Source organism: Chrysochloris asiatica, unplaced genomic scaffold (genome assembly GCF_000296735.1).
Source record: "Chrysochloris asiatica unplaced genomic scaffold, ChrAsi1.0 scaffold00386, whole genome shotgun sequence".
NCBI classification, from domain to species: Eukaryota; Metazoa; Chordata; class Mammalia; order Afrosoricida; family Chrysochloridae; genus Chrysochloris; species Chrysochloris asiatica.
The window spans coordinates 221079-233369 of NW_006408904.1; positions in this window are offsets into that span (position 1 = coordinate 221079).

Genomic DNA, 12291 nt, shown 5'->3' on the forward strand with positions numbered 1-12291 from the left:
ACTCAACAACAGCACAATGAACATTCTTTTCCAGGATAGACCATATGTTAGGCCACAAAGAAAACTTCAATAAAATTTAAAATATCAAAATTCTACAAAGCATCTTTTCAGATTACAATGTTATAAAATTAGAAATCAACAATAGGAAGACCAAGGGGTGGGGCGGGGATCAAATATGTGGAAACTGAACACCCTGCTTAAAAGCTACTGGGTAATAGATGAAATAAAAAGTGAAATAAAAAACATCTCGAATCAAATGAGAAAGACAACACAACTTATCAAAGCTTTGGAACACAACAAAAGCAGTGCGATTTATAGCAATAAATGCAAACATCCAAAAATAAAGAAAGAACCAAAACCAGCACATTAACTCAACATCTCCACAATTTAGAAAAAGAGCAGCCTGGTAAGCCTACTGCTAACAGAAGAGAAGAAATAATAAAGCTTAGAGCCAAAATACACAACAGAAAAGCAATAAAAAGAATCAATAAGGCAAGAAGTTGGTTCTTTGAAAGGATTAATAAAATTGACACACCATTGACAAATCTAGCAAAAGAAAAGAAGAAGATACCAATAAGAAATTATATGGGTGACATCACAACAGAACCAATGGAAATAAAGGATAATAGAAGAATACAAGAAATAATTGTACTTCAACAAATTTGAACATCTAAAAGAAATTGATAAATTTCTAGAAACACGTGAACTACTGAAATTAACACTGACTGAAGTAGAAAACTTGAACAGGTCTACAAAAAGAGAAGAAACTGATCAAGTTATTAAGGAACTCCCAACTGAGAAAAGTTCAGGCCTAGATGGCTTTACTGGTGAATTCTACCAAACATTTACAGAAATGAGGACATCAGATCTACTTAAACTATTCCATAATATAGAAAAGGATGGAAAACTCCCAAATTCATTTTATGAAGCAAACCTAACTCTGGAAAAGTTATGTTAAGCCAGGAAAAGGCATCACTAAAAAAGAAAATTATAGACTAATATCGCTCATGAATATAGATGCAAAAATTAAAAAAAGAATCCTAGCCAATAGAATCCAACAATATATTTAAAAAATAATGCATCATGACCAAGTGGGATTCATGCCAGGTATGCAGGGATGGGAGTCCTGGTGTGGCGCTGTAGGATAAGCACTGGACTGCAAGGTCAGTCTGAACTGCGAGACTGGTGATTCAAACCCACCAGCCACTCTTGGAAACCCTATGCAGGGTCACTATAAGTTGAAACTCACTCGTTGGCATTAACAACAGCAATATACAAAGATGGTCCAATATTAGAAAAACAACATAATTTAAAAAAAGGGGGGAGGAAATCACATGATCATATAAATTTATGCAGAAAGTCATTTGAAATAATCCAACACTCATTTCTGATAAAAACATTCAACAAAATAAGAATAGAAAAGAAATTCCTCAAAGGCATGTATACAAAACCAACAGCCAACATCACTCTCAACAGTGAGAAGCTGAAGCCAGTCCCCTTGTGAACAGGAAACAAAGATGTTCTTAATCACCATTCCTATTTAATATGGTGCTGAAACTCTTAGCCAGAACTATAAGGCAAAAAAGGGAAATTAAAAGCATCCAGGGATATCATTGTTGACATCAGATGGATCTTGGATAACAGCAGAGAATAAAAGAAAGTTGTTTACTTGTGCTTTATTGACTGCAAAAGTCTTTCGGCTGTGTGGATCATGCATGACAATTTGTGGACTTTGTGAAGAATGGATTTTCCTGAACACTTAATTGTGCTCATGAGGAACCTGTATATAGACCAAGATGCAGTCATTTGAGCAGAACAAAGGGAATCTGAGTGGTGTAAAATCAGGAAAGCTGTGTGCAAGGGTTGATTCTTTACCATGCTTATTCAATCTATATATTGAGCAAATGATCCAAGAAACTGGATTATATGAAGAAAAGCACGGCATCAATATAGGAAGATTCATATGCAGGTAACACAGCCTTGCATGCTGAAAATGAAGAGGACTTGAAATATTGATGAAGATCAAAGTATGGATTATACTGTAAGTATGGATTATACCTCAATGTAAAGAACACTAAAATGCTCACAACTGGGCAATTAATAATGTCATGATAAATGGAGATTAGAATGAAGTTGTCAAAGACTTCATTTTGCTTGGATCCACAATCTACACTCATGGTAGCATTTCAAGAAATCAAATGACATACTGCATTCGGCAAATCTGCTGCAAAAGATCTCTTTAAAGTGTTCAAGAACAAATATATCAGTTTGTGGACTAAGAAATACCTGACTTAAGCCATGGGTTTTTCCAATTGCCTCATACGCATGTGAAAGTTGGACAATGTGTAAGGAAGATTGGAGAAGAATCAATACATTTAAATGATTTGAATCAATCAGAAGAATATTGAAAGTATCGTGGACTGCCAGGAGAACAGACAAATCTATTGGAGGAAATACATACAGTTCCTTGGAGGTCATGTTGGTGAGATGTCATATCTTATACTTTGGGCATGTTAATAAAAGGGATCAGTTCTTGGAGAAGGACACCATACTTGGTAAAGTGGAATGTCAGTGCAAAAGAGAAAGACCCCCAACAGGATGGATTGACACAGTGGCAGCAGCAATGGGCTTAAAGATAACAACATGTGTGAGGTTGGCATCGTAGGATTGGGCAGTGTTTTGTTCTGTTGTGCCTAGGGTTGCTAAGAGATGGTACTGACTCAACAGCACCTAACAATAACAAATGTGTCGTACAGGGATCTCTGGGTGGTATAAATGGTTAATGTGCTCAGCTGCTAGTCAAAGAGTTGGCTGTTGAAGCCCATTCTAAGTAGCCTTGGCTGAAAGATCTGGTAATCTAGTTCCATGAAATCGGCCATTGAAAATCCTATGGAGCACAGTTGAACTCTGACACATGTGGGGTAATCATGAATCCAAATGGACTCAATGGCATCTTGTTGGTTGGGTAGCTTTATGCCAGACATGATGCTAGGTACAAGCACTGCTTGGTAAGGAAGGCATAATTTATGCCTGTAAGAAGCTTACAGTCTATTGAGGGAAAGACAATCAAATCATTTGATTAATTGAGATATTAGAAAGGCCCTGGGAGTACTGAGAAGGGATCTGTCTGGTAGAATGAAAGTTAGAGACATTAGACATGATCTTCCTGCTATCAGAAGGATATGTGGAATTTTGCTAGGTGGATAGGGTGTTGGCAAAAAACAAGGCTCCCGGAATTGATAGAATACAAATTGAAATCTTTCAACAAACTAATATAGCACTGGAGGTGGTCACCCATTTATGCCAAGACATTTGGAAGAGAACCATATTGTGCACATTCCAAAGGGGGGCCCAATGGAATGTGGGAATCATAGAACAATATAGTTAATATTACATGCAGGTAAAATTTTGTTGAAGACAATTTAAAAGTGGCTGCCACAGTACAATTTCTCGCACTATATCTGACAGTGTTTCTCTGCTATTCATAAGGTTTTCAGTGACTAAATATTCAGAAGTAGTTCGTCACTCTTTCTTCCTAGTCTGTCTTTATCTGGAATATGCAGATGATACAACCTTGCTTGCTGAAAATGAAGAGGACTTAAAACATTTACTGATGAAGATCAAAGAGCACAGCCTTTAGTATGGATTACATCTCAATGTAAAGAAATAAAAAATCCTCACCACTGGACCAATAAATAACATTCTTATCAATGGTAAAAAGATTGACGTCGTCAAGGACTTCATTCTTCTTGGATCAACTATTAACACTCAAGGAAGCAGCAGTCAAGAAATCAAATGATGTATCTGCTCCACGAGACCTTTTTAAAGTGTTGAAGAGCAAAGATGTCAGCTTGAGGAGTAAGGTGCGCCTGACCCAAGCCATGGTATTTTCAGTAACCTCATATGCATGCGAAAGCTGGACAGTGAATAAGGAAGAGCATAGGAGAATTGATGGTTTTGAGTTATGGTATTGGAGGCGAATATTGAAAGTGCCAATGGCTGCCAAAAGAATCATTAGATCCGTTTTGGAAGAAGTGCAACCAGAGTGTTCCTTAGAGGCCAAGATGGCCAAACTTCGTCTCTCATACTTCAGACATATCGTCAGGAGGGACCAATCACTGGAGAAGGATATCATGTTTGTTAAGGTGGAGGGTCAGAGAAAAAGAGGAAGACCCCCAACGAGATGGATTGGCCAAGTGGCAGCATCGATGGACTCAAGCATGGCAACAGTAGTGAAGTTGGCCCAGGACTGGGCAGTGTTTCGTTCTGCTGTGCAAAAGGTCACTATGAGTTGGTACCGACTCGGCAACTAACAACAACAACAGCCACAGTACATCAACAAGAAACTGCCAGAAACTCAACTTGTATTCAGAAGAGGATGTGGAACTAGGAATATCATTGCTGATATCAGATGGACCTTGGATGAAAGCAGAGAATACCAGAAAGATGTTTACTTGTGCTGTATTGACTATGCAAAGTCTTTAGACTGTGTGGATCATGACAAACTATGGGTAACATTGAGAAGAATGGGTATGCCAAAACACTTATGGAACCTGCCTGCTCATAGACAAAGAGGTAGTCTCTTGAACAGAACAAGGGGATAGTGAATGGTTTAAAATCAGGAATAAGTGCACAAGCGCTATATTCTTTAACCATACTTATTCAATCTGTTTCCTGAGCAAGTAACCCAAGAAACTGGATTATATGAATGAAAGTGTGGTATCAGGATTGGAGGAAGATTCATTAACAACCTTCAATATGCAGATGATATAACCTTGCTTGCTGAAAACAAAGATGACTTAAAACATTTACTGATGAAGATCAAAGACCACAGCCTTCAATATAAAGAAAGAAAAAATCTGCACCACTGGACTAATAAATAAGTTTGAAGTTGTCAAAGACTTCATGTTGCTTGGATCTACAATCAACACTCATGGAAGTAGCAGTCAAGAGATTGAAAGACACGTTGCATTTGGCAAATCTGCTATATACGACCTCTCTAAAGTAGTCAAGAACAAAGATAACAGATCGAGGTCTAAGATGTGCCTGACCCAAGCCATGGTATTTTCAATACCCTCAAATGCATGTGAAAGTTGGACAATGAATAAGGAAGACTTGTAGAAGAATTAATGCATTTGAGTTATGTTGTTGAAGAAGAAGAATGAAAGCACCATGGACTGCCAGAAAAAAACCAATCCATGTTGGAAATACAGCCAGAATGCTCTTGAAGTCAAGACAATGAGAGTTCATCTCTCATACTTTGGACATTTATCAGGAGGGATCAGTCTCTGGAGAAGGACATTATGCTTGGTAATGTGGACGGGCAATGGAAAAGCAGAAAACCCCCAACAAGATATATTGGCACAATGGCAACAGCAATGGGCTCAAGCGTAACAACAATAGTGAGGATGGTGCAGGACCAGGCAGTGTTTCATTCTGTTGTGCATAGGGTTGCTATGAGTTGGAGTTGACTTGACGGCACCCTTCAACAACAACTATATGGTCCACTATGGTAATCACTTAGCCAAATGTTGCTATTTAGATTTTAATTAATTAAAATTAAATGAAATAATTTTGTTCCTTGGGTGCTCTAATCACATTTTGTTGTTGTTAAGTGCCATTGAGTTGGTTCTGGCTATTACATTGGACAGCACAGATACAGAAAATTCCCATCAGAACAGAAAGTTCTACTGGGCAGAGCTGTTCTAGAGAGAGGGAATGGCATGATGCAAAGCTCTGGGGCATGGAAATTCATGCCATCCTGGGGAACAGTGAGAATTGAATCCTCAGAAGGGCCTAATATAGAGCTTTGTTTTTAATAATTGGAAATTCCTACCCTCAACAAGCATACCAGTTGCTAGCAAGTTTATTGGGCATTCTGGGACATTTCAATACTGTAGCCTAAAAAAAAAAAATCTTAATAGCTCAAGGCAATCTTTGAGAAACCTGAAGTTTTATAAACTGCCTGAATTAGAGGGATGAATTACTTTATCACAGAACAACATTTTGGAATATTTTAAAAAGAAGGGATTGGCATTGCAGGATAAAGCACTGGACCGTAAGATCGGCTTAAATCACAAGGTCGACGGTTCCAACTCACCAGCCACTCCTTGGAAATCCCATACAAGGTCTTGATGAGTCAGAACTGGTTTGGTGGCACTTAACAACAACAGCAGCAGTGTCAATAAAGAGGAGCATGGTGAGTACATATGATAAACACTGGACTGTGAACCACAAGGTCTGTGGTTTGAAACCTCCAATAGCTCTGTAGGAGGAAGATGAAGCTTTCTGTTCCCATGAAGATTTAAAGCCTCAGAAACTCTATGGGTGATTATGAGTTGGATCCAACTCAATGGCACTTAACAATAACAACAACAATCATGGCATTAAAATGTAAGCATATACTTAGGCCCAAAGCAAAACCATTATGTAGATATGATTTCCCCTATTTGATAGGTGGAAAAAGATTCAGAGACATTAAGTAACTTGCTAAGGAGCTCTGGTAATGTAGTGGTTATGAGTCAGGCTGCTAATCTCACGGTCAGCATTTTGAAACTACCAGCGGTTTCATGGGAGAAAGATGAGGCTTTCTGATCCCATAAAGATTTACAGCCTCAGGAACCCTATACAGGGTCTCTATGAGTCAGGAATCGACTCCATGGAAAGTAATCACCACCACCACTAAGGCCTCACAGTGGAGGGAAGACAAGAAACTGGGTCTTCCTGTTTCAAAATTCATTCCCTTTCACATGATTTCAGGGCAATATAATAGCCCATGTTTATAACTCCAGAAGATCTGAGAAAGATTCATAAACAACCTGCAATATACAGATGACACAACCTTGCTTGCTGAAAACGAAGACGACTTGAAGGATTTACTGATGAGGGTCAAAGACTACAGCCTTCGATGTAGATTACTGAAGAAAATGAAAATCCTCACAACATTATGATAAGTGGAGAAGACTTTGAAGTTATCAAGGATTTCATCATACTTGGATCTGCAATCAATGCCCATGAAAGCAGCAGTCAAGAAATCAAACAACATATTACTTTGGTCAAATATGCTCCTAAAGACTTCTTTTTAAAATTTTAAAAAGAAAAGATGTTACTTCGTTGGTGCATCTGACACAAACCATGGTCAGATCATCTCATATGCATGGAAAAATTGGGTGGTGAAAAAGAAGACAGAAGAAGATGTGATGCGTTTGAACTGTAGTAGTGGTGATAGGCAGGCAAAAGAACAAACAAATCAGTCTTAGAAGAAATGTAGCAGAATGTTTCTTAGAAACAAGGATGGAGAGACATCAACAAGCGTACTTTGGAAATATTGTCCGGAAATTTAATTCAGTATTTGGAAAAACAGAGGCTAAGCCTCCATGAGGCTGATTGACACAGTAGCCCAAACAATGGACTCCAACATGAAGATGACGTAAGATTGGGTGATGCTTAGTTGGTAGCAACTAACAACAGCAGTTTCCAAATGGTACACCCACCTATGTCTGTCACCATGATGACATGACAGAACAAGTTAGACCTTCTTTTCTGAGCATTCTCAGTCAAGTTTCTTGCCATTTTGCTTCTAAATGCAAAGTCCCCTTCACTGCTACTCTCCTCCCCACCAACCGGTCTCATGTGGGCAGCTCTGATGATTCAGTAGCTAAGTGTGATATGGAAAGATTTTGAATATTAGAAGCTGAGGTTGCCAGTCAATGATTCTGGTCTCCGAATTGAGCACAGAGGAGAAGGAAAACACCATGAGCAGGGAGTAGGGAGCTCTGGATCCCAGCCCACCTCTAAGTCATGGATATTTCATCTGTTCAAAGAGAACAGTAAAGCCTGCCCTGTCTCCTGGTGTTCTGAGGATCAAGTGAAATAATGTGTATGAAAATGTTCTGAAAAGAATCAAGAGCTTTATCAGGGTTAGGAAACGGCCTTTATTCCATAGAGTAAGATTTCTAAGAAGCCATCATGTGGACTGTTATTTTAAATCCTGTTTTGATTGCTTAAAAAAAGTAAAAATAATAAACACACAAAACCTCAAAAGAATGTTGGTGGTGGAGACTTCCGGCAAGATGGTGGACTAGGCAGACACATTACCCGGACCCTCTACAACAAAGATACAAGAGGCCAAATGAAACAGACACATGATAATTTTTGGAGCCCTGAACTTCAGAGGAAAGGTTAGAGAAGTGCACTGAGTGCTTGCTGGGAGGAAAACTGATCAGGGACCACAGGAGAGAGAGATTGACTGGTGAACAGCTAGTCATAGCTACTTTGTGAGCAGCTTTGGCAACAGAAGGGGGCCTGGCAGAGCAGATTCACACTGGTGACAGAAAAGGTGCAATTGGTCCCTTTACTCCCATGCTCTTCTAGTGACCAGAGGTGTGACCACCTGCCACCCTCATCCACCCTCAGCGCTGACCCTGCACTCTAGGAGTTTGGAGCCATGTGGTTGGGATCCACACCAATGAAAGGCAGGAGCTGACTGTGCCACTTTTGTGCCTAGGTACAGGCATGCTTGGTTTCAGACTTACAGAACCCGCAAACCAGCATTTAACCAGTCTCACTAACCGCAACTGACTTGTGACCTTAGAAGACATTGGAACCAGTTCCAGCAAGGATCTCAATGAACTATTTCCGGATTGAGTGTCCTGAACATAGATCGCAACAAAGCCAATTGGAATTCCATTTAGCGCAAGGAACTCTGCCGTCACATCCCTCCCACCTGGTGAACTCCCTGGCTTGCAGGAGCCCTCTAGAGTTTTCTCCTCCCTGAGTTCAACAGCTGCACTATTTTATTGTTTTCATTTGGAGTTTGTTTTTTTTCCTTTTGTTGTTTCATTGTTTTGTTTGTTTTTCTTTTTTCTCCTTTTTCTTCTCTTTCCATTCCCTTGAATTTTATCCTTTTAATTTCTGCTTTCACTTTTCCTTCTTTTCTTCTGTTTCTCATTTCTCCTTTTGATTTTTCTTTACTACTCTCTTTTACTCTTTCATCTCCCTATTTTTCTCTGTGTGTTTTTAAATTTCTTTATTTTATTTTCTCTTTAAATTGTTGATCTTTGTTTGTTTATTCTGTTTTGTTTTCTTGTGTGTGTGTGTGTGGTGGTAGGGGGGAGCTTTTCTCTTCCCCACCTGACAGGAGACAGAAACCATATCCATACAGTCCAATCACAACCGTACCCTCTGTAGCTCCACCCATACCACATGATCAACGACCAACAGCAACCAACCCCAGCCAAACCAACTCTAGACTGAGATGCATGAATGGCAGATGAGAATGGTGTGTATGCTTCCATTCCCTTACTACACCCACAGGGGACAGTTGGTGAGAGCCTAAGAACACATTAGCATACAATCATCAATTAAATACACATGGTGTGGTGCTGTGGGTTAATGCGCCAGACTACAAAGCAGTTTGAATTGCAAGGTCGGTGGTTCAAGCTCACCAGCTGCTCCTCAGAAAACCAATACAGGGTCACTATGGGTTGGAACCGACTCAACGACACTTCACAACAACATAACAACCCCACAATGGCCCAGAGACAGAAATTTTAGCTCACATGAAGAAACAAGAGAGAATGGTTCAAACAAATGATGCAAAGCCAGAAAATGTTTCTGAGGAAGAAAAGGCAATGGAACTAACTAAAAAGGTATTCAAAAGAATGATATTTAGGTACCTTCAAAGGATTGACAGAAAAATTGAGGAAGGCAAGGAGAAAAGAGAAAGAACTGGAAGAATTCAGGAAAATACTAAAAGAACAAACTGACAAAATAAATGCAAAATTTGAAACAATACAAAATCTGAAATTAGAAATCCAGAAGATGAATACTAATTTCTCAGAAATGGACAATACATTGAAAGGGCAAAGGAGCAGAAGCAAAGCAATGGAAGCCCTAAAGAGTGAGCTTGAAGATAAATCTCTCAATACTAGTACGCTAGAAGAATAATTAGAAAAAAAGAATGAAAACATCCAAAGAAAGCCTAAGAGTCATGTGGGACACTATGAAGAGGAGCAACTTATATGGGTGATTGGAATTTCACAACAGGAACAGACAATCAAAAGCACAAACAAAATTATTGAAGAGGAGCTGTTGGAAGAAAACTTTTCTAACATCATGAATGGTGAGAAGATGAGCATACAAGAAGCTGAAGGGTAGACACTTAAGGATAGCTCCTCAGAGAAAATCACCAAGTTATAATCAAACTTTCCAAAACTAAAAACAAGAAAAGGCTAAGCTCTGATTGCTCAGCAGAAACCATCAGATAAAGAAGACAATGGGACGACATATACAAAACTCTGAAAGAAAAATCAATTGCCAACCAAGAATCATATATGCAGAAAATATGTCCTTCAAATATGATGTTAAAATCAGGATGTTTCCTGATAAACAGAAATTAAAAGAATTTTTAATGACCAGACCAAGTGTACAAAAAATGCTCGAGAATGTTCTTTGAACTGAGAACTCACAACAGCAAACAACAACCTGAGATTACCATACATGACAACATCCCCCAGAGCTCATCCAGATATATACAGAAGTATTTAAGGTAAAACAAACCTTGTTGTTAAGTGCTGTTGAGTTGGTTCTGACCCATAGTGACCCAGTATAGGGTTTCTGAGGTGCATCTGGTGAGCTTGAACTGCTGACCTTGCAGTTCAAATGGCTTTGCAGTCTGGTGCATTAACCCCACAACACCACACCAGGGCTCCAAAACAAACCTACAAAACTGAAAATAGTGAACCAGAGATATCAATTTGTAATGAAGTCAACTACAAAGTAAAAAGAGAGAATAGTGTAGATACAGAACCTCCAAATGAGAAGGAAGTCAAGTAGATTTCAAGATAAAACAAATTGTTTTAAACAGGGTAATCTGAAAGAAAAGTAATGCACCTATACATCAAAACAAAAAGAGGAAAATAAAAAAGATTCAGTAAACATTAACACAACAGAAATGAAAATGAGAAGAAAACCTACAAAGTAAACTCAACACAGAAAATTATGTGAAACAAAGAAGCCAGCAGCACCACACAAAAAACCACATAACAGAAAACCTCATAAAAGCAAACAATTCATGCCTATTAATGATTATACTGACTGTAATTGGATTAAATGTACCAGTCAAGAGACAGAGAGCAGAATGGATAATAAAACAGGATCCTTCAATATGCTGTCTAGAAGAGACACATCAAAAAGACGGAGACAGCCTAAATGCCCATCAATAGGAGAATGGTTAAATGAATTTTGGTGCATACACATAATGGAATATTATATAATGTTGAATAATGATGAATCTGAGAAGCACCTCACAACATGGATGAACATTGAGGACATTATGCTAAGTGAAATTATTTAATCACAGAGGGACAAATATTGTATGAGTCCCATGTTATAGAAAGTTAAGGGTTTCTTGATAAACGAAGCAATCTGTGATGGTTACAGGGACAGGAGGAGGGAAAATTATTCATGGGCTTGAAGGTAGACACATGTTAACATTGGGTGACAGGGCAGGCAATATACAACAAGAGGGAAAGATGAAGGTAGCAGGAGACACAGAGAGGAATGTAAAAGTTAAAGTGAATAGAGATAAATACTGTTAACTGTCGATACATGTAGGGGATTGCAATGATTGTAATGAAGCAAAGGGTATGATTTGTTGGATGTAAAACTAACATTCTGCTCTGTAAACCTTCACTCAATTCACAATAAAAAATTTAAAGAAAAAAAAAAAAATAATGATGGGTTGTGTGCTATGCAGCTTCTCTGTAGCTCCGCATTGACTCAAAGCAGCTTGTCCTCCAACGCAGAGGTGCTAATGCGTCCAGTAACCTCCAGCTGGAATGACATTCACATAGCTGAGAGTAATGCTGGTTGTTTGTGTGCCATTGAATCAGTGCTGACTCATAGCACCCCTATAAAGCCGAGTTAAAGTGCCCCAAAGAGCTAAGTTCCTACTGAAGCAGACTGCCATCTCTTTCTCCCGTAGAATGGCTGGTAGGATTGACCCACCACCATTTCAGTTAGCACCCAAGTACTTAGCCATTGTGCTACAAGGGCTTCTTGCTAGTTGCTTATGAAATTGAATTCATTTACATACAGAACCTCATTGGCAGCCTTGTGGGGTTTAGGGGTGGGATAGAAATGGAGTTAATAACTTGGTTTGTGTAGGACCTGAGAGGGGAGCAGTCAAAAAAGAGGAAGGAAACTCACAACTGTAGAACATCATGCTATGCAAGGAGCCATTATTACCTGAAGCCTCACAAATAGCTTGTATCACAACTAACCTGTATA